This window comes from Macadamia integrifolia, unplaced genomic scaffold (genome assembly GCF_013358625.1).
Source record: "Macadamia integrifolia cultivar HAES 741 unplaced genomic scaffold, SCU_Mint_v3 scaffold378, whole genome shotgun sequence".
NCBI lineage: Eukaryota > Viridiplantae > Streptophyta > Magnoliopsida > Proteales > Proteaceae > Macadamia > Macadamia integrifolia.
This window is the reverse complement of record NW_024869817.1, coordinates 267,420-291,541: the sequence shown is the minus strand read 5'-3', so window position 1 is coordinate 291,541 and position 24,122 is coordinate 267,420. Positions and strand designations below refer to the sequence as shown.

Sequence of the window (24,122 nt, the reverse complement as noted above, 5' to 3'; positions counted from 1 at the left end):
GCAACCAAATTAGAGAAGAAGAGAGAAGAGAGAAAGAAAGTTGAGAGGAAGAGAGCTAAGAAGAATAGAGTTTTTGTTATTTCTTCTTAATTTGAACTCTAAGGCCCTTACACCTTATTAGAGGATGTGGAGAAGAAATAAAGTCTTTCTCCACCAAACTCTTATCTACCATCATTAATGCTCACAAAGCTCTCACCTAATATCGTTAATGGAGGAGGCTGCCACCTATCTACCTATCTTTGACAATCGTGGCAGTCTCCCTTTGTTGACAATGGCTCTCACCTAATATTAACAATGGAGGAGGCTGCCATCTAGCTTTGACAATGAAGGTAGCCCCCTTTGTTGACAATGGTGGGAGCATTACCTAACACTAATAAGATTAAAATACCCCTAGAAACTCTACACTTCCCCTCAAGCTAGAGCAGATATATCACCCATGCTCAGCTTATTACCACAAGTACGAAAAACAAGAGCAAAAATGACTTGGTAAACATATCAGCCAACTGATCTATGGAAGGAACAAATGGAGTCTCAACTAGATTCTTTAAGACTACATCACGAATGAAGTGACAATTCACTTCAATATGATTGGTTCTTTTGTAAAAGACCAGATTACTGGCAACATAAACAGTGTCACAGTACATCTTCATAGGAGTAGACACATGAAAACCCATCTCCAGAAGCGAACAGCAAAGCCACATCAACTCAGCAGTAGTATGAGCCATGGTTATACTCTGCTTCAGCATTGAATCTAGCAATAATAGTTTGTTTCTTACTATGCCATGTAACCAGGTTCCTTCTGACAAAGGTACAATACCCTGTAGTACACTGACAATCATTGGCAATATCTGCCCATTCTACATCAGAGAAGGTAACTAAACCCATATGCTTATTGGGTTGATAAATTATCCCTTCACCAAAAGCACCCTTCAAGTACCGAAGAATACAAACGGTCACGTCTCAATGAGCTTTCTTAGGAGAGTGTATAAACTAACTGAGAACTCCAACTGCAAATGATATACCTAGTCTCGTAACTGTGAGATATATCAACTTCCCAATTAAACTCTTATATTGATGTACATCTTTAAAAAACTCACCATCAACTCCAAACTTCTGATGAGGGTCCATAGGTACATCCGTTGGTTTTGATGCAAGCATACCAATGTTAGATAGAAAATCTAGAATGTACTTCCTTTGAGATAAAGTGATTCCTTTCTTGCTTCTGATAACCTTAATACCAAGGAAATAGTGAAGTTAACCTAAATCCTTGGTCTTGCTATTGTAAATACTCTTTCACCTCAGTAATACCAACTGCATCATTGCTAGAGATGATGATATCATCCACATAAGCAACCAAGACAACTAACTTATCTCATTAGATATGAACAAAAATAGAGTGATCCAAATAGCACTAAAAAAACCCACAATTGGTAATAATAGTACTAAACTTCTCAAACCACGCTCCGGGAGATTGTTTAAGACCATAAATAGTCTTATGTAATCTACATACACAGCCACCATTCTCCCCCTGAGCAGCATACCATGGAGGTTGCTCCATGTACACTTTCTCATGTAGGTCCTTATAAAGAAAAACATTCTTAATGTCTAATTGAATCAATGGCAAGTCAAAACTGATTGCAAGGGATATCAAAACACGAACATAATTCAATCTAGAAACATATGAGAATGTCTCAAAATAATCAACCCCGTAATTCTGTGTGTACCTTTGGCAACCAAATGTACTTTCAACCGCCCAACAGAGCCATCAGGATGGTATTTAACAATGTATCCCAGCAACATTTCATTGGGTCCTTTCCAGGAGAAAAATCTACCAAACTCCAAGTGTCATACGTCAAGAGTGCATCCATTTCTACATCCATGCAGCTTTCCATCCAAGAAAATGAAGAACTCTAATCGCAAATGATATGTCTGGTCTCATAACTATGAGATATATCAACTTCCCAATCATACTCTTATACGGGTGCACATCTTTGAGAAGCTCACCATCATCAACTCTAAACTTCTGATGAGTGTCTATAAGTTCATCCACTGGTTTTGATGCAAGCATACCAATGTCATATAGAAGATCTAGAACGTACTTCGCTTGAGATAAACTGGTTTTTTTCTTGCTTCAGATAACCTTAATACCAAGGAAATAGTGAAGTTGACCTAAATCCTTTGTCTGAAAATGTTGTTGTGGAGTTTATAGGGGTATTTTAATCTTATTAGTATTAGGTAACACTCCTATCATTGTTAACAAAGGGGGCTACCTTCATTGTCAAAGCTAGGTGGCAGCCTCCTCTATTGCCAATGTTAGGTGAGAGCCATTGTCAACAAAGGGAGACTGCCACGATCATCAAAGATAGGTAAATAGGTGGTAGCCTCCTCCACTAATGGTATTAGGTGAGAACTTGGTGGGCATTAATGATAGTAGATAAGAATTTGGTGGGAAGAAGACTTTATTCTTCTCCGCATCCTTTATTTAAGGTGTAAGGGCCTTAGAATTCAAAACAAGAAGAAAGAACAAGAACTCTATTCTTCTCAGCTCTCTTCCTTTCAACTTTCTCCGTCTCTTCTCTCTCCTCCTTCCTCTTCTCTAATCTGGTTGTAGGATTCTAGACTTGCAACAGAAACTAATATTTAATATCCTAACAAGTGCTAGCAGCATATCTCCCAAGCTAGCTGTAAATATTGGACCCCAAGGTACTATTCATGTGAACAATACCTTCATGAATAGTAAGGCTAATCCGATTGGAGAAAAATAAGGTTGTTTCAATGTATCAAACTGAACCAGATCTGAACCAAAATTGGGCCAGCATTGAACTCTCCTTTTGACAGGTTGATCAAGATCACCAATGTTTTGGTTTGTTTCTGGCCTTCTTTGTCCTTTTAAATTGCATCAGACTCCCAAAACAAGAAAAAGGGCATACCCAGTGCATGAGGCTTCTGGGAGGGTCATAATGTATGTACCAATGTCCCCGCTTCGTGGAGAGGCTGTTTCCTTACTCAAACCTACAACCCATAGGTTGCAGTGGAGTAACCTTACCATTGTGCCAAGGCCAGCACAAAACAAGGTGGTCCTAAAATCTAACTCAGTTCTGTATTGCAATGACACAAGGTCACTTAGCTAATTTGTTGACTTTTTCTCATATGTTACCTATTAACAAGAGAACCAATCTCAACCACAAGGCCACAGCTCTCCATTTGTTAGTTCTCAAGACATAAAAACACAAGGTTATTGATAACTTTTTTTTTTCTCAAAACAAGATACGAGTTCATTTCTGTTTCATCTATAGCTATTAATAAGCAGGCAGATGAGTGACCACACCATGTTACTCTACAATATAAACAAGGCACAAACTACTTAAAATCTTGGAGTCATCATTATGAAATGCAATTAGATAAGAGTACTTGCTGAAAAGATTCGCAACATCTTCACATTCACATGAATTATAAAACCAAATACCATTAACTTCTTGATTAGAATTCCTGTACAACAGATATGGAACCTGCACTTCATACTCAAAATCTCCTAAGAGATTCTCCACCAAATTATCTGTCCACACAAGATATGTTGAGACTTGTTAGCAGCAATATATGAAAGCTATAATCTAACTCTCTCTCACCCCTCTTAAGGTTCAGCTAGATGAACCATATTCTTCTGTTCCATTTTATTTAGGGGGCCATGTCTTACATTGAAAACTTAAGAAACAGTTTCAAAGCATGTTACAGTCCTAGTCTCAGGTCTTGAAATTAAATATTAGTGGCACAATCTTAGCACATAAAAGGCAGCAAATGACAAAGCTAGTTCAAATGCTAGAAAGGTTTCAGTTTTGACAAAACTAGAAAGAAGTCAGCAAATCTTTTCCATGCACAGTGAACAGTACCCTGTTTTTCTTTCCCACTTATTTTACATAATCTCAATTACCAAATGCTTAAAATGGAAAAGAAGAAGAGCTCTACAGGCAATAGTTTTCAAAAATCAAAACTAAATACTTGTTATTCTAAATCAGTATTAACACTCTATCAGAACAAAATAATCAAATCATATCTCCTTTGAAATACCAATCTCTTTTGCTCAAGTCTTGTCCAAAAACATTAGTTAAAATTGAAAATGCTTCCCATTAAACTTTCTTCTGCATGGATTCTTGTATGATTAGGGAATACATTAAATAGAAAGACTATAGTGATAAATATAATATGTTTGCATCTAGAAACAAAAAAAGAATCATACTCATTCCTCTCTTTTTGAATAGTAATGGCAATAGATGGGAATAACATTAAAATCTTAACAGTTGTATTTTTTTTTTTTTTTATTTTAAGGTTATAAATCTCCCTATTCTTCGAAGTTGAAGAGAGATTCATTATGATGATCACCACAGTTTGCCTTTTGAAGCCCAAGAATGCTCCAAAATCAGAAAAGAGATTCCCTTCTTCGGGTCCACAACATGAGACATAGGTTTGCCAAATTATTCCCTGTTTTTTGCATAGGTCACACATAGAATATCCCTCTAGTTTAATATAATGCTCATAACGGCATAACGCCAGTATACTATCTAGAGGTCTTTTATAAGTATCAGACTTTAAATCATGTTATGGGATCCATGTAGCCGACCCCATTAAGTTGGGATAAAGCTGAGTTTTTGTTATTGTTGTTGTTGTTGTTATTATTATTGTATATCGTGCAAACACCTGGACTCATGTACTTATATATGGAGACATAATCCCATTCTTAATTTTCCTGACAACACGTAACAACCATTGCATGTGCAAAGGCCTCTCACTTGAGTTGTCCAAACCTCTCCCACATTAACAACTAACATAGGGTTACAATGCATTGGAATATGAGCCCACAAAAACATCCCACAACATATCAATTCATGCAAACCACATACAGCCACTCAAGCTCCCCCACTCGAGCATAGTATAAGTGATGAGTAGCATTGTATTGGCTTCACTAATATGATAGGATTTGGAAGCCAAAGCGTAAGAAATACAGGCCATCCAAATCTGGTCGATGGTAGCTAGTAGTAAATGGGTTTTTTTTTTATTCACATGGTCTTTATATACTTTTTTCTTTTAAATATATTGAAACCTAGCTGTTTGAACTGTGGGATCCAGTCTGATAGTAAGTTCAGTTTAGGCTAATATTTTATTATTAGAAAGGCTTATTTAAGTTGTTAATTATTATTACCCAGTAGGAAGTTGAGGTGGCATTCTATTTTCCATAGTTGTCATGACATCTAGGCGACCCAAGGCATTGGAGGGGCTCATATGCAATTTGACACCAACAATATAACCAAGACATCCAAGGCACCCCCTGCCTAGGCTACCAAGGTTCCTAGACCTGATGCAGATCCAGGTTCCAAAATGGGAATCGGAGCACTTATGGGCCCACAAAAATGATAGATAGCTTAAATTAAGAGTTTGGGTGGCAAATCCGTAATACCCAAAGCAAAACATGTCCTTTTTTTTAGATGAATAAATAATTCATTACCAAGAGAAGAAGAATATATAAGGGGAAATAAGGGGGGAGGGACGCTTAAGCCAACAAGGAGAAGCCAACCCAAGGGGAGCTAAAAAATTACACAAAATCAAACGGATCAAGGGGAGAGGGGAGTGGGAGGCCAACTTGGCAGTCAGGGGGTGTGGGAAATGGCAACCTCAAGGTTCCAAGAAGAAATGATATGGGAGTTTCTGGGGGAGAAAGGGATGCGGCGGTTATATCTACAGATGAGAGCCTGGGCTTTGGAGGCAACATCAAATGAGATAGATTTCCAAATCTTGTCAAGGGATCTAGATTTGGCAATCCATCTCCAAATGTTATAATCCATCCAGAGGTGGTTTATGGTAGCGCAAAAGGATAGTTTACCAATAGTGTCGCAAATGGTCGGACTAGAGAATGACATTTTTGCCCAAATACATTCTCTGTCAAAAGGAAGGATTGCTCTTCTAGAAGGCCAGCATTTGGAAAGGATAGATTTTCATACATGGCAAGAAAAGGGGCAAGAGAAGAAGAGATGGGGGGATATCCGAGGGGCAAAAGCATCATGAAGGATCAGTAGGGATATGGCGTTGGATGAGGAAGGATTGGGTGGGAAGACAACTGGACAAACATCTCTAGAGAGTGAAGCTCTAGAGGGGGATATGACCTTTAAACTAGACAAGTATGCTTCAGGTCTTCAAGTAGACTTAAAATAACTCTCAATTCACTCTCTCACAGAAAATAAACAAAAAAAATAGAATGATAGAGTGGGATAGTTGTGGGTGGGATAATGACTATCTTAACCTGGGCCTCTCACCCATAGCTATTTTAGCTATTGATCATCCTTTCTCGAGAAGTTTGGGGCAATCCTTGGCTGCAAATCAGTTGTCTTTCATTAACTTTGTAAATGGGTACATCAGCCTCTCTTTTATAATTTATAGACAGTAGAAAGCTTACAAATAGAAATAGTTCCCAAATAGTAAACTATGTAGTTGGGCAACTAGCCACTAACTTTAAGCCTAAGAAAAAAATCATAAAAGACAACTATAAAGGACATTCTAGAACATAACTTAACTTTTCAAACCAAGTTTGACCAGTCAAACACAAGGGCTAAAAGTACAGCTACTAGGAGAAATCGCAGGCAGCAATAGAAGGTCTTCTGGACAACTATGCAAGGCTGGTTCGATTGGCAACTTGTGGAGTCTTCTAGAAGTCCAAGTCTGGAAAGTAAATATGCAATCTCAATGGCATCCTATGCTGGTTCGATGGCTATTGACGTGTCTAGCATAGGGTCAAAACTTGTGGAGGCTAGCTAGGCTTGATCAATCCAAAGGCTAGCTGGTCTGGCTGGCCTTCTTCCTCCTTCGATAGTGGAGGCTAGCATGTGGATTAGAAACATGCCTTCTTCAACCTCAGAGTCCACACTATAAAACACAGAACTAGTGAAGACCTAGCCTGGTTTCGACTAGAGAAATCACCCAACTCACCTTTGTGCACCCTGAAATTTCAAACAAAATTGTGAAACTCGATGTCCTCTCATTTTTGACTGATGAACATCAAATCATCAACCAAAAAAAATCAACTGCTATTGCAACTTGAATCTGGCGGAATAGTGGAACCAGATCTGAAGTTTTGGTTAGAACTTCCCCTAGAGTGGGCTAGAGGTCAAATATAGACTCAAAACTATATAAGGTGAGTTGTTTCTATGAGGAGAATGAACCCTTAAAACCTCAAATTGATTCACTAAGGATCAGGAGAGATCAATGTCAAAAACTAGGGCTGGAGCCTGGAAGTACTGCCCAGAACAGAGTATTGCCAAGTAAGGAAAAATAAACAGCAGAAAACCCAGAAACGAAATAGACTTGAGAAGAAAAGAAGAGATGGATTTTCATAAGGGGTTAGAGAGGTAAGCATCCCTCACAGCAACCATAGCTTCGAACCTATAAAGATTTGAGAACCATAATCAAAGAAGAAGAAATAAGAGAGAGAGAGATTGGTGTAATTGGGAGTCACAACCATATGGTAAAGACTACTACTTTCATTCAATATATAAACTAGCTATTACTATGTCAATAAAACAAGTATAAAAGTAGAAGACATAATCAAAAAAGGAAACTAACTCTAACTTAGGTAACAACTATCCTAAACCCAATAGGACACTAACAAATAGGGGTGAAAGTTTGGCCCTGACAACCCGAACTTGAGCCCGAATAGGGATTGGGCCAAGTTTTCTGACCCTAAGGGCGGGTTAGGGTTGAAAAAACCCAACCTTGAGTCAGGGTCAGGTTGGGCCTAGGTTGAGTTCTAGGCCCGGCCCAACCCAACCATGACTTTTAACCCTGAGTCCCTGATTATAAAATATATGTAATATATATATAATATACACCTTTTACATCATTAGTTGTACATATTATTATAATATATACACATTGTAACATAGGTTATAATATAATATATTATAATGTTCCATGCACACGCTGTTCACATTTACTTTAAAAAAACCCAATACATAACATATTATAAATTATAAACTCATCACCAACTTTTGATTTTAATAAATCTGTTGAAATGATTTATTGGCATCAGATGTATGTTAAAAAAAAAAATGGATTGATGTAAGAGCCTGACCCAACCCAGCCTGCCCTGAGGGTAGGTTGGGCCGGGCCAAGCGAGGCCGAGCCGGGTCGGGCCAGGCTCGGGCCCAATTAAAGGGATGCAGGGTAGGGCTTGGGTTTTAAGAAACCCGACCCTGTTTCACCCTTAATAACAAAGATATATCAAATATAATCCCATGGTATGGAGGTCTATGGCCACCCACAGCCCTCCAACTGATAAATTCTCTCATATACTCTACCACTCCCCCTCAAGTTGGAGTATACACATAGCAATAGAAAGCTCTAGATTGGACCGACAAAAACTCCAACGAGCACAGAGAGAATCCCAATCAACTATCATAAAGCTATCAACATCTCCAAAAGCAACGAAAGCCCTTCCAAAGAAGGCACCCCAACAACAATGAAAACCCTTCCAAATAAGTGATTACAACAACAATTGTAGCTTCCAATAGCTACAACAAAGCACTCACGAGCCTCAAACAGTCGTTTCACAAAAAATTCCATAGATAAATAGGCAGCATCAGGTTGTTGGGGACCAAACAACATCCGGTTGTTGAATATATCAAACAGCATCAAGTCTCTGAATATATCATCTTCAATTGATAAAATAGTTGTTGAGGACACACACTAACACAAACGTTTCAAACAAAATAATCTTAAGTAGATAATCAATCAAATGAAGCAAATAATTTGAATCTCCCCCTCATGTGTAGCAATATGCAAGGACCATTATTTTCCAATGACCACCACCACAAAGAATCTCATCATCATAATAAAATAATTTCCAATCTCCCACTTACAATAGCAAATCTGAACAACTAACTCCTATTACCACGCACGCAAGTACCAAATTTTCCAAAAAGCGTAAATTCCAAATTAAGACAATTCGGGCCCCGTCAGAGCAATAGTTCGGCACATTTATATGCCCAATGGCAATTCTATAATTGCTTCATATAATTCCCAATTGATGTGAATTCTGGGTCAAAATACTCAATTGGGTTCGGTATGGACCCACTTCAAACAATAGAACTCAATCAAAGTTGATGGCATTTTTTTAACTAATCCATCAATCCTGGGTTTAAAACCCATCACTAACGACAATTATGGACCCAAACAAATATAGGATAACCAAATATCAAGAATAATGGTAGTTATGTAAATAAAAAGAAGTTTCTAATAAGGAGTGGCAATGTTTCAAATAAGGGGAAAAGGGAATTTTCTAAGGTTTAGATGGGTCGGTTAAAAAGAGAGGACAAAACTAATTTGATTTATTGTTCGAGGTTGGAACTAAAGGTAATTAAAGGACAAGTAGTATAAAGGAGTTTTATAAAGGTATAATGGGAATGTCAGACAAAGAAAAAGGACAAAATAACCCACGAGAAGTTTCTCTCAGAAAAGGGTTTCTTCCTCAAATAAAACCACCTGCAGCATCCCCCTCATTTCCTCTTGCCTCTCCCCTCACCACTGCTCCCCCATCATTGATTCCATCAGGAAAAGGCTTCACCTCTGGAAAGGCAAGGTACTTTCCTATGCTGGCCGTCTCATCCTCATTCAATCTGTCCTCCAATCCCTCTACCTTTACTTGTTGGGTATTTTCTTTCTCCCTACTTCCACTTGCAAGGCCATCGATTCCCTCCTTCCTTTGGAAAGGATCTGAAGTCTCTAGATTCCTCCACCCCATGAGCTGGTCCAAAGTTTGTCATCTCAAGGTTGAAGGTGGCCTGGGTCTCCGTAAAATTAACGACGTTAATTCTGCTGCTATCATCAAACTCATCTGGAAGATTGTTTCCAACCAGTGCAGTATTTGGGTCTCCTAGATTTACTCTATCCCTCTTAAAAAGGACTCCATTTGGACCGTCACCCCCTCCTCTGATGCTTCATGGAGCTGGCATGGTATCCTCAAATCCAGACCCATGGCTCTTTCTGCTATCTCTTATACTATCGGCAATGGCTCCACCACTTTGCTATGGCTTGACCCCTGGCACCCATTTGGCATCCTTCTCCCTTTGGTCACCCCTAGAATTATCTCTTCCTCTAGTTCTATTCACTCTGCTATGGTGGCCTCCATCCTTTCCCACAATGGCTGGTCCCTCCTTCTCTTCCTCCCCCCTTGGTGGACCTTTGGACTACCTTGCCTCCCATTCCCCCAAGCCACAGAGGATTTCAAGACTAAGTTCACTAGACGCCCTCCCCAGTGGGCATATTCTCTTCCGCCTCTACTTGGAACTTCATTCTCTCCAAAGACACCCTTATTTCATGGAGGAACTTCATCTGGTTTAAAGGGCACATCCCTCATCACAGTTTCACCGCCTGGCGAGCTCTTTCCTACCACCTTCCTACGTAGGCCTTCCTCAATCTCCGCCACATTTAGGTCCCCACCTCCTATTATTTGTGTTGGAATGGTACGGAAGATGTTGACCATCTTTTCTTCTCTTGCCCCTTCTCTTCCTCCATTTGAAAAAAGGTTCTCTGCACTTGTTGGCCTTCCCCCCGTCCCATTCTACCCCTCCCTCGGGAATGGATCTGGATAGACATGACCTTCAGTGGCTCCACCATTTGTGACACAATTGGAAAGCTCACATTTTGTGCCACCATCAATCATCTTTGGATGGAGAATAACCTTCGTAGATGGATCCCCAATTTCCATTCCTTCAAAGGGATTTGGAAAGCCATCTATTTTGATGTTACTTCTAGACTCAGATCTTTGCATACCGGCTTAGTTCGTGACACCCTAAGGAACAGGCTTGTTGTTGTCTTCTGGGGCCTCCCTATCACTACCATCCCCCCAATTGATGTTCCCTTAGGCTAGCTTGTCTGGGGATTTGCCCTTTTAGGCCCCTTGGTTTGGCTCTTTTATGGTCCTCCACCCCCTCTTTTCCCTTGTATATTCTTTCTGCTCTTGGTAATGAATTATTTATTTATCCAAAAAAAAAAACCACCTGCAGTAGGTGGGCTCAATTCTAAGACATGTATCTCATCAGATAGGGGCTACAAGCCTACAACGATAGCAGTAGCAACCAAGCTTGAAGAATCGATTGCACCAACAACAGTCCTCTACCTCTCGATGGCAAAGAAAAATAAAAACAAACAACCCTCGATTCAACTTGTCCTCTACCTCTCGCCCAAGACAAGACATGGAAGACGATGAAGCAACCTAACGAGAAAAAAAGGGAACTGATGATGACTTGCGGTAACTAAGCAACGACAGCAGCAGGGATTCAGCATAGATTGTCTCTTCAATCAAATCAACACCAGCTATAGCAGTAGCAGTAACCATACTTGATAAGAAAACCCCTTTTTTTTCTTCTTCTTCTTCATGGCTCTGATACCATGTAAAGATTTGAGAAACAAAATCAAAGAAGAAGAAATAAAAGAGAGACAAAGATATTGGTGTAATTGGAAGTCACAACTGTGTGGTAGAGCCTACCCCTTTCATTCAATATAGAGCTATTACAATGTTAGAACACAAATAGGAAAGTGGAAGACATAATCATAAAAGGAAACTAATTCTAACTTAGCTAACAAGTATTCTAAACCCAATAGGACACTAACATACATATGTCAAATATAATCCCATTGATGTAGGGGATTACCTAGAAAATAGGGTTTCCTACGGTGGTTGTCCACGTAGACTATATTGAACTCAATAGAGCTTAAGGTAGGGCTGGGGACAAGAGTGGCAGCACAATAAAATGATGAACATGCAGGTTAAAATCAGGAAATAGTGCAGCAATGACCAATAATAACCTTGAGAAAAGCATACAAGTCAACTAGGTTTTAACTGGGTTGGTAACATGGGAAGGGAATATGGCAGCGCATCATCAGTTCGAGCACAAATTAAGTCTAGTATTCTTGAGAATAGGTACCGTACCTTCCTCAGTCCAATAAACCAATTAAAATTTAAAATAAGAAATTTTAATATCAGAATAATTACCCTTAAAAGGTAGCAGTAGGTTATTACAGATAATTCAACAAAGGAAATAATGAAGGGAGAAAAAGAGAAGAAACTAGAAAAGAGAGGGGAGGGGAGGGGAAAATAAAATAGAAATTGGAACCATACCTTGTATTCCGATTCGTGGAGAAAAGAAGAAGAAGAAGAAGAAGAAGAAGAAGAAGAAGAAAGAAGAAGAAGAAGAAGAAGAAGAAGAAGAAGAAGAAGAAGAAGAAGAGCTCACCAAGGGGAGAGAGAAACCTGCCTCCTGTTAGGAAAAAGGGAGGAGAGAGAGTATCTCGATTTTGTAAGGGGGGAGAGAGGGACTTTTTTTTTTTGGTCTTAAATCTTCAATGCTCCAGTTGTTGGCCCTTGGCCTTACACATATAGAAAAAAAAAATCCTAATTATAGTCCATTAGAGAATAGATTCCTATTCTAACCCAAAAACTTGGGTGGCAAGTAAGAGGGAATTACTAAGTTTCCTAAATTAACCCAAAGACATGGGAAATAAATAAAGAAAGACTAACAATTAAAGTAATTAACTAATAGCCCAAATCACACCAACTAATAGTCTTCTCAATCTGTGCCAGCTGTCCAAGGTGGGGCCCATGATTAGCTGTGTAAATCAGAACAAAGGAAAGAGAAGGGAGAGACTAGTGGTAGTCTCCTCCTTCTTCCTTTTGGCAGAACAAAGGAGAGAGAAGGGTGAGGCTAGCAACAGTCTCCTCCTTCTCTCCTCCTTGCTCTTCCTTTTGGTTTTCCTCTTCTTCTTTGCAGCTGTCTTCCATGATGATGCCTTCCTGCCATAGTGAAACTGGTTGGTCTTTGTGGCAGTGCATTTGGTACACTCAGATGTCCCCAACACTTATGGTATGGAGGGCTATGGGTGACCGATACATGCTCCCATATACTCTAACATAACCAAAACAACTATTCATTCAATTCTCAAAACTTTTCCATTGTTGGATACAATAAGAGTATTTAAAGACTTAAAGCAATCCTACTTTCCTATTATGAAACTGAAACATACTAGGAATCTATATCTAAAATAAAAATAAGAATCTAACTATAACAATAGAAATTAAACTCGACTCCAACTCAACTTCCTATAACATAAAAACGATAAAAAGAAACAAGTAAGGATAAATCCTAAGACTAAACCCAATGTGTAGCTGCATCGCCTAATATGCTATTTTATGTTTTCCACAAAAGGTTTGAAACTAATCCAATTGATAGTTAATGAAAGGATATTAATTTATTCAAAAACTGAGAGAGTGAGACTCCTCTCTCCTCCCACTTTCCTTCCCCATTGAGATCTATTCCCTATTCTCTGCAGATCGCACATCTGGTTTCTCTCTGCTATTGATCTGATTTCTCCCTAAGGCAGGTAGTTAGGTTGATTTCTTCCTATCCTCTTCCTACAGAAAGGTTACTTCTCTGTTTGTTGGCTGTTGCACTGCAGGATTCAAATTTGATTTACATTTCAGCAGGTTAGTAACTGCATTATACATATTGATTAGTAAATACCTGATCTATTGATTGCATTATGAACTTTGTTATCAGTCCTTTTTCTTCATTATTTTATTTCATATTCTCAAAATAGCTTAAGAACTGTATGATGTAGCTCCACAATTTGGGAGGACCTATCACAGGAAGAAAGGCCCCAGCCCAAGTGTCTCTATCGCCCTTTTAAGTAAGGAGATTTAAGTGATTCAATAAGGGCCCACTGGGCCCATCAATTTCAGTATTTTAATTAAGTTATTTAATTCAAATAAAGGCACATTGCGCCCATCGATTAGACATGTTCAGTAACGGGCTCCTAGTTAAGTAATCCTACTCCATGTGGGAGTTATATTGTTAGTCCTAGTTCTATTAGGAGTCCAAGTCCTCTTAGGAGTGTCTAGTCCTATTTGAAAACTAACTCCTAGTCATATTATGAATACTATTCTTCCCTCTATTTAAAGAGGAGCTTATGCACTCTTAATTTCAAATTTGAATAAAGATGATTTGCAGTTTATTGCTTAAAGTAGCTGGGATAGCTGTGGGTGAGAAGCCCAGGCTGAGATAGCCACTTCCCATCCACCATTCTCTTTGTTCTCTCTTTATTCCCTGCATTCAATTTTTGTTATTCATTACTATCACTGTGATACTATTCACGAGAATATCAATTCTGTCCAGCCAGCTACTCTCAATCGATCAGCCAAAGAATCAAGAACTGAAGCTCGACCAACCTCAAGAAAATCCTCAACTTGAAGTCAGATCTACCCAGCATTGTAAAGGACTGTTCTACTCCTCTAGTGGACCAATCGATCCACCTTGGTAGGTCATTCAAGGCTGCCCTCTGCTGTTCCTGCAAGTTGCTAGGTTCTTGATCGAATTCTCTTTGCTAGGTCTGAAATTCAAGAAATCTCACAACTTTGCAACCAACAATTAGAAGATCTTCAAACTTGGGGGTTTTTGTACCCTCCTAGGGACCTTCCTTCAACCATCTTTGCAGCTCCTTTGGAGCCACACAAGTCCATCCGCACCATCCTCTCAATCTCTCCTACGCAAGGTATTTTCCTCTCTCCTACCGACTGTATTTTATGGGGTTTTTTTTTGTTGGGTTGGTTTAATCATGGGTTAATTATTTCTGGTTATTTGTTCCTAGTTCTAAAGCATTCTTAAGTGCAATTTGGGCTACTAGTATTGTTTAGGGTTATACATTATGGGGGTTAGCTTTTCGTAATCTACTCCTGCATTACTGTAAGGGGACCTTAATTTAGAAGTAAGTTACAAGTAAACTACCCCCACATATTATAAACCCCAAACAAGACAAACAAGACTCACGAATTAATTTGATAATAACCATAAGTAAACCCGAGAGAACAATAGGGAAATAATCAGCAAACAACCCCAAAGACTTTAGGCTAATGTAATAACAAAACCCAAACCAAGCTCAAACCAATAGGAGAGAGAAAAGAACCCTACAATTGAGAATGAGAGAGGGAGGTGTGGCTGGACCTATATGGCTCCAATGGAGCTGCAAAGCTGGTCAATGGAGGGGCCCTGGGAGGGTACAAAAACCCCCAAGTTTGAAGAACTTTTGCTAGCTGGTTGCAACGTTATGAGTTTTCTTGAAATTTGACTTAGGACAGAGATCACAGGCTTCAAGAGGGAGAACCCTTGTGAATCGATTCTGGTTCTGGGAACTTTGGACAGATCTGAAGTTTTTAACTCTCACAGCAGCAGTAAACATAAACACTAACCAATGAACAATGAATTGAAATGAATAAAGTAATAAGAACCAAGAGAATTGTGGGCGGGGTGGCTATCTGGGCCCAGGCATCTCACCCACAGCTGTCTCAGCTGTTTAGAAGCAATTGACTGCAATCTTTGTTTACTCAAATCTGAGAAATAACAGTATATAGGCTCCTCTATATATAGAGGGCAGAATAGCAGTCATACATTAACTAGGAGTGAGACTCCAAGTAGGTTTAGACATTACATCATAGGAGTTGGACTCCAAATAGGACTAGAACTCCAACATGGAGTAAGCAACTAATTAACTAAGTGCCTTTAATGGCAGAGTACAATTGATGGGCCCATGGGCCTTATTAATTAATGTAAATAATTAATTATTTAAAGAAATGACCGATGGGCCCAATGGGCCCTTTATTTCTAACTAATAACTTAGCCACTCAAGTGGACTTAAGTGAGATCGGTGGGCCCCTTTGGCTGGGCCTTTCTTCTTATGATAGATCCTCCCAAAGTAGGGATCTACATTAGGGACCAATTACAATTGGTTTACATCAAGGATCAGCTTTAAGCCCAAATTTGTTTGTGTTTATCATAGATAAATTAACCAAAGACATTCAAGATCTGGTCCCTTGATGTACGCTTTTTGCTAATGATACTGTTTTAGTGGATGAAACAAAAAGCAAGGATTAACGCCAAATTGGAATTATGGAAATCAACCTTAGAATAAAAAGGTTTTAAGATAGGTAGAATAAAAATGAAGTATATGATGTATAACTTAGTTACAATAGGACAGATAATGAAGTGGTGAATATTGACGTGAGGGAGATTCTGTGAAGTGATTATTTTAGGTATCTGGACTCATAAAGGAGAAAAATTGAGAATGATGTCACGCAAAGAGTTAAAATAATCTAGTTGAAGTGGAGAGATGCATCCAAAGTGTCATGTGATCAACGTACTCCTTTAAAACCTTAAGGAAATTTTTATAGGAAAGACATGCATAGCTTAGGCCTTGTAACGAGTATGGCTTTGAATAGAATTGATTGAAGGGGTAAGGATCCATGTAGCTAACTCCATTTAGTTTGAATAAGGCTGAGTTGAGTTGAGTTGAGTTTGCAAACTAGTGCCAGATTTGCATTCTGTGATACATCAAAATTATTTTGTCAATCATCTCCTATTCTGATCTTCTATTATATCCTGTTTCTGTTATCATCAGATCCTTGTCAAACTAATATATACACCTATATGTGTGTGGTTGTGGAGCAGATTGGGATCCAATATTCTCTGACAGAGGACTATTGGATACAAGCCTGCATTAAGGGGGATCAAATATGAATTGACAAACCATTATGCAGAAACGCAACCCTCAAACGATGTAGAAGATAATGGAAAAATAGAACAAACAATGCACACAGATTTTACAAGGTTTGGCAAGGTTGCCTACGTCTCTGGTGAGATGAGATCCTGCTTCACCATTAATGGAGAATAGAGTTACAGCACTAGTCCTCACACCTCTCAGTATTGCTTGCATTACAAAGAAAGAAACACTTGCTACAAATATGTAGCGAAAAAACCCTAATCTGGAAAGTACACAACTACCCTCAAATAAAAAATTCGAGCGGGGGTTGCGCCCCCCTACACCCCCTGCTATGCAGGGGGCCTCCTGCCCCCCCTTGCAACCCCCACGGCCCGCTAACTGGCTAGCGGGACCACCGTCCTGCTTGTCGAGGTGCTGCACCAGTACTCCGTGAATTAAATTGCGACAGAATACAAGACATCATACACCAACACCATTATGCATAAACTAGGCTACAATAACGTCAGTTAGGATGGCATAAGTGGACAGCTAAAATAACCATAACTAGAGATGCTTTTACAATTTTTTTTCCTTTCCTGCAAGTGATTTACATATCAGTAGTTTCCCTTCGACACATATTCATCATGCCCGGATTTGAAAGATCAGTCCAGATGGAATGACTACACGAGCATAGAGAACTAAATTGATAATGCTGACTCAATTAGCATTTCAATCAGTACAACAAGAAAGGTGCACTACTTTTTTTTTGGTAGAAGAAAAGAAGCAGTACTTGGTGACCTGTAATATTTGAAGTAGAGTCTCAAATTTAACATGATCCAATTTCTCTACTTGCCCATTTAATGGTCTAGATTGGCCCACCTGATGCCAAGTAGCAAAAAAAAATGAGCAATAATATGTTACAAATGGAATTTTGAAATGCCTAAATATAGCCAATAAGTTTATAGTATATATATATATATATAGCAACAGAGTAATTCTAATTTTAAATGCTATGTTGCTCACCAATTATGGAGCAGCTATTTATAAGGTAGCAGATCTCATAAACTTCCTTCAGCGTCACTTCGTGCCTCGAATTAATCATATAGAACGGAAACATTCCAAAGTTAAAGACACAGCCCCATCGCCCTTAGATCCCGGGAACCGTTAATCCTTGGGTAAGTAGTAGAGTACGACAATTGTTGTAATATTACTATTTAGTTCAGTAGCTGTACTACAGAATGTCGTTCGCCTGATCCCCTTACCATAAAAGGGCATTTAGGAAATGGAATAAAGATGGACCAAGCTACTGTTGAATGCCGCAAACTGCTGCAACCACCAGAGTAGCTCCCGACTGTGGAGCTAAAAACAATAGTAAAAAGGAGGAAAAAATACAAACACACCCACCACCATCTCCCTTAGGTCCAGTAAGGTTCTTATTTTTCCAAGCTTCTATTATAGGACACCAAAAGTATCGATAATAAACCAACATAATTTGTAACAATATTGTCAACAATCAAAAGAAAACTACCAAATTATCTATCCAGATATATAATATGGTAAGTTAAAGATGTGAACCCGTATTTCGTCGGTTCATTACAATGAACTGGAATCGGGGTTGAGTATTCCTGTAAGAATAGCAAAGAGAGATTGATTAGTAAGTGTGTACACTCGTGCCATCAGAACAACGTAGAAATCACAAAATATTGACTCAGAACACAAAATTAGAACTTCACACACGTTAACGTTACTGAAAACGTCGAAAACCCTAGTCTGAAATCCAGGATACCTTCTTCGAAAACTTATTCAGAAATAAGAAAAATCAAAAGAACAAAAATATATGTACATAAAATGTACCTCTTAACGACAAAAAGAGATCCTTCGACACCCTTTTGACTCTACAAAGCCAACGAAGACATAGCAAATCAGCAAGGAAACTGACATGAAATTAATATAGCAAGCTGAAAGCTTTATGAACCCATTGATTAAGCTCGATATTGAATTCCTAGAAAGTAACATGAGCCGCAGTAATCAAAATCTCTTCAACAAAAGGATTCTCTGAAGCACCGTAAGATCAAGCACTTTGGTGCTTTGCTGGTCGAGATTCGGCATCAATTTCCCGCTCTGCGACGTATTACTTCAGAAACGTTAACAAGGAAGGGCGACGTTTACGGTTTATCATCAAATAAAGCAACGTAAGTCGAGCAACCGAGAGAAGTGACGGCTATGTGACGGACTGTAAGTCAGGCACTCTCTCGAGGGGGAAAAATTGTTTTATAGGGAGGGGGGTGTGAAGAACGCCAACTCTAATGAGTATGGATCGACAACACATTAGATGACCTCGTCCTACAATTTTAGCATTCTCCACTTGTCTCAGCTTCTGCCATTGTAAGGGTAAAGATGGGTATATTTGGAAGCAAAAATAATAGATGTTGGACGCTTACATGTACAACTAGGTAATTGTACGAGTATTTGATTCAATTTCAACTCCTAATGGGACGCACCCATAGTTATCCACCAGAGAGCACATAAAAGGTAGGGGTCATTTCATGGCACCTATGAATGGTGTAGAGAACAAGACCAAGTATTGTTCTTCTTTATTTATTTATTTATTTTTTTTTCAAGGACAAAAGAAGAAGGGAGGGTAGTAGCAAGGCCTACCCATTACGAAGTTGTTCATGTGTACTTACTTTAGCCATGGATTCAGATGAATCTCTTCATAATCATCAATTGTTTCTTTCTAACACTACAAGGAAACTCACTTTTAAGTTGTTTATAGGAAGTGAATCATATTTTAAAAACTTCATAAGACAACATGGCATAAAAGAAAGTTGGAGATTTCATATCTCCGCTGCTCTCAATTTTTTACATTCTTTACTTCTCGTTTTTTACGTTCTTCACTTCCAACGAAGTCTTCTAGTCTTTGATACTTTCTATTTTACATTTTTCACCTCTAGCAGAGTGTTCCATAAGGGTGTCAATCGGCTCGGTTTCGGTTATTCTGTTTGATTTCGGTTCGGTTCCGACTGATGAGATGAATCAAAATCGAACTAAGAACCAACTCAGTTCCGTATTTGGGTACTCAAGTCGATTCAATTTGGCTCGGTTTGATTTTGGTTCCAATTTGGTTCTGATATGCATTTTTAATTTGATTTTATATCTCAATTTTAATGCAGTTATGAAAACGATTCCACTTTTGGACCATGACTGTGATGGACCAAATGCCATAATGGGCTCAAGTTATGGACCTTATGGCCATTGTTAACTCCAAAATTGTCTTAGCATGTAAATATGTGATGATAAATTGTAAAAACAACCACCTAAAAAAAAAGAGCTTGCAAAAAACACTCTTGGATGATAAAATCTGAAATCACCTACTTCAACCAACTCAAATATATCAGAAAGAGGAGATGGAAGCTTAGAATATTTCTTCAATTTTTGTCTTATGCATTCCATTGATCATTAAATTCTCTTCTGATAACCATTCAAAATCACCTATTAAAGATAGCAAAACCACCAAAATTTGATCATAGCATAGTCAAAACATGTATCAGTTTACGACCTAAAAACAAAATCAAGTTATGAATGCCATTCTCAAGTTAGATCTAAGCTAGAATAATAAAAAAAAAAGCATAGTAACATGTCAAACTGTCCATAATGAATCCCTAATAGTTCTGGTTAATCATTCTGATGGCATTGCTAGCAAGTCCAATGTCAACCCTCACTCCACACTTCATTGTGAATGTCTTCAAGGAATCCTCATCAATTGAAACTTACAAAAACAAAGTTGAGATCACCACATTAAAACCACCAAAATAATAATGGAAACATAATAACTTATTTTCATAGACTATTGATTGATTAGGATAAGTTTATGAAACATCCTAATGGTTAGGATAGCAAATAATCTTAATGGTATCAAATAAACTGCGTATTATAAAGTAACTCATAAAATACCTAGTCAGTCAACAATAGTGGGGGTGGTTCCAGCTGCTGTAGGAGTATGGGCATGGGAAGAAGATAACACATCCGCTAATGCTTCAGATAAGTCGTCAACATCCTGATCTAGATTTGGCTCAGCTATATAATAAATTGAAATAATTAATTACAATGCAAAATTAATTAATTCATAAGAAAATGCACATGGCGATTAAAAAAACAAGATTACCTCCAAAGTTTCTATCTAGCAACCAATCACATAAGCATGCCAAAGCCTAAACATTCGTAGGGAGCAATTTACTTCGATATTTTTTAATAACTCTACCCCCAACACTGAATGTTGACTCAGATGCAACTATGGACACTGGAATGGCGAATACATCTCGGGCCACCAGAGCCAATTCAGGAAATTGACCCTCACTTACTTTCTAATATGCAAGAATGTCAAAATTAATCTTCCAATGGTTTTTAGACTCTTCAAGATACAATGTCAAATCAGACTTGATACTGGGGTTGATAAGCTTGTTACTTTTTTTGAAACTAGAGTATTCCTACAATATATAAAAAAATGAATAATTACTATTAAAAACAAAAAAATAAGCATCACGTAAAAACTTACATGTCAACTAAAAAAAAAAAAAAAAAATAGTAGCTTACCTTAAGAAATTTCGTCTTATGACCACCAACATCACTAATTAAAGAAGATTATTGATCCTTGGGCACACCTTTATATTTCCCATAAATTCGTTCCAAGGCAGGCTCCTTTCACTTTATCATAGACTTTGTGATTAAGTTACTATCTCCACTCAAGAATCTCTAACTTGTAATGTGGATCCAAAACAATAAACATGGATAAAACTAATGAGTATCTCTCCCAATACTTATTGAACTTCTTCTCTCCGATAGATAGTATCATATCTATCATAAACCCATCTTCTAATAAAGGTTCATCATTTAGAAGGACTTGAACTTCCACCACACTTGAGAAATAAAGGTTCGATGTTGGATATTTCGAACCCCAATAACATATCTGTGATTTTATGCATCAACAACTATGTAATTTTGAAAATTCCTTTCCAGCTCATCTTCAAAAGGTAAAACATGTGTATAGATGTGAATCTGAATAGTTCAAAGATTCAAATGCTATTTTATAATGCAAAGCATCATCAAGCATTTGAAATGTTGAATTCCATTTTGTAGCTACATCTCCATTCAAGCCCCTAGAAGTGGTCATTCCCATTTGTTCACAACATTCTTCAAACTTGAGCTTCCTAGCTTGTGAGATTTTTGCAAATTTGATACTATCTCGAACTTTTTGAACAGATCCATCAATCAATTTAATGCCATTTGGACAATAAGATTTTAAAAGTTAGAACAACAACTAATATGGAAGAAATCACCTTTATAAATCAATGCATTCTTTGCAACCAATATATTTCTCAAAAAAGAAACACCTGCATCATTTGTAGTCACATTATCGATTGTTATTGAGAACAGTCTCTCTTCATGCCCAGCATTCAATCAAAATCTTCCTCAAAGCCTCACCTATATTTACACCCGAGTGAGGAGGTGTTAAGATAGTAAACTTTATCAACTTCTTGTGTAAAACACATGTTTTATTTATGTAGTCGGTTGTGAATGTCATATAACCATCATTAGAGATTGAAGTCCACAAATCTGTGGTTATTGACACCCTCCAGCATAATTTTTAATTGCCACTCTAATAACATCAATTTCCCTCTTAAATACTTTATGAATGTCACTCAAAAGAGTGTTTCTACTACTAGAGATGTAAACCAGATACACATACAATATCAATTTTCTAAAATCTTTATATTCCATAAATCTCAAAGGGAGTTCATTCCTGTCCATTAATGTCAAAATCATGCCACGCACAATAGTGGGGTCAATCGTCAACTCTCTCAAAGTCAACTTCCCACAAGTTGGTTGCATAAACATTTGGGCTATGCCCTTATTGTCACGCTTAAGACATTTACTCATGTGATTATTCAAGTTGGAGCTCCCATTTTTATGGGATCAGCCATGAATACATTCCCACATTTGGTGCATTCTGCCCTAGGCCTTCCATCTGGATATTTTTTTAGATCCTCTACTGGTTTGAACCAATTAGTTGTCCAACATGATGTTGTCTTAGTCTTTGCCCTTTTATTAGTAGGGCCAGCTGCATTATTAACATCCAATGAATCTACCTCAACCCCTACACCAATAGAAGGATGAGGAGAGGGAGTTGGTACCGGGACTGAATTACCAGCATTGCGCTCAACAATTTCACTTGTATTCGGGTTCATTTTCTGAATAGAAAATATAATATTCAAACACCCACAAAGTACAAATACAAAAAGAGCATGAAACATAACCACCAATCATAAATCAGCATAGTATACATAATCAGGTTGCATCTAGATAAAATGTAACATAACTAAAACAACCAACATAATATGTTCCGTATAAAAAGGAACTTACAATGTGGACCAAATCAGCGGTGCATTTTTTTCATTTTATAAAGGAATGAAACTAACAAAAGCTTGTTTTTTAACTTGCAAAATCAACACTTAAGTTCAATGAAAATACCAGACGGTCTACTTGTCGGGGAAGCAGATGAACAAGCACATCTCACAGGCACTGGAGCTTCTTGGTTATATTCTAGCATAGAATTAGCATACATTGTTATTGATGAGAAAACAAAGAAATATAAAATCACAATAAAAAATGGTGCTTGGCAATTTATATTTCGGCAATCCCTACCAAGTGAGAGAGAGAGAGAGAGAGAGAGAGAGAGAGAGAGAGAGAGAGAGAGAGGAACAAGAATTAAAGTGTCAACTTGCTCTATATGCCTTCTGTCCTATAGCCTAAAAGAGGTCCAGATAAACAATGAGTTTCATTTACTTTTATTTGTTTAAAACATGAAAGTTGAGTTGTTAAACTCAAAATATGTAAAATGTCCAAATGGTTTGATCATGTCATCATCAACTATTTAGTCTCGATTTACACTACATCAACTTTCAAACAATAGGTAGAGATAATGTTAGGGTCCTTAGCTGTAGTTTCTACTAAAATATGACTGGTAGCTACCAACTCACAGTGACATGTGCAAGTGTTGTGGAAATTGGACCAGGTTACTTATTTCCCTCATTGTGACTCCGACAACAACCTCAATTAAGGAGATATGGTACCAATTCAAAACTAAGTCAAGTCCTCATCCTCTGTTGTTATGTCCTGTACAATGGTTGATTCCATAACCTTACTTGCTTTTTGCTGCAGCTGATTAAGCAATTGCCATGAGAACAGATTCATACATCTTTCCCAAAGATTCAATCTCATGTATTATTTTCTAGCCATATCATCCCTTGGTGGGAATAAAATTGTGCGGGACACCTCAAATTTTCCATCACCTTCATGAAGAGATAACCAAGAACCTGGAAGTGAACTGTTGACACTACAGGCTTGGATGCCTACTAAGAATACCAGCATAATCTTTCTCATGGTGCCACAAAATTCTCTCTATGAATATCAAAAACTAACCACAATCCAAATATTATGAAGATGATGTTGACAAACCCAACACTCTGATGAAGCATAAGAGGTTGGGATCAGGAAAG

General features: G+C 38.1%; 1 pseudogene; it reads right to left on the bottom strand.

The window, feature by feature from the left end:
* LOC122068375 overlaps positions 1-22,811 on the bottom strand; it is a 29,242-nt pseudogene extending 6,431 nt beyond the window's left edge.
* Between the last annotated feature and the right edge of the window lie 1,311 nt (positions 22,812-24,122).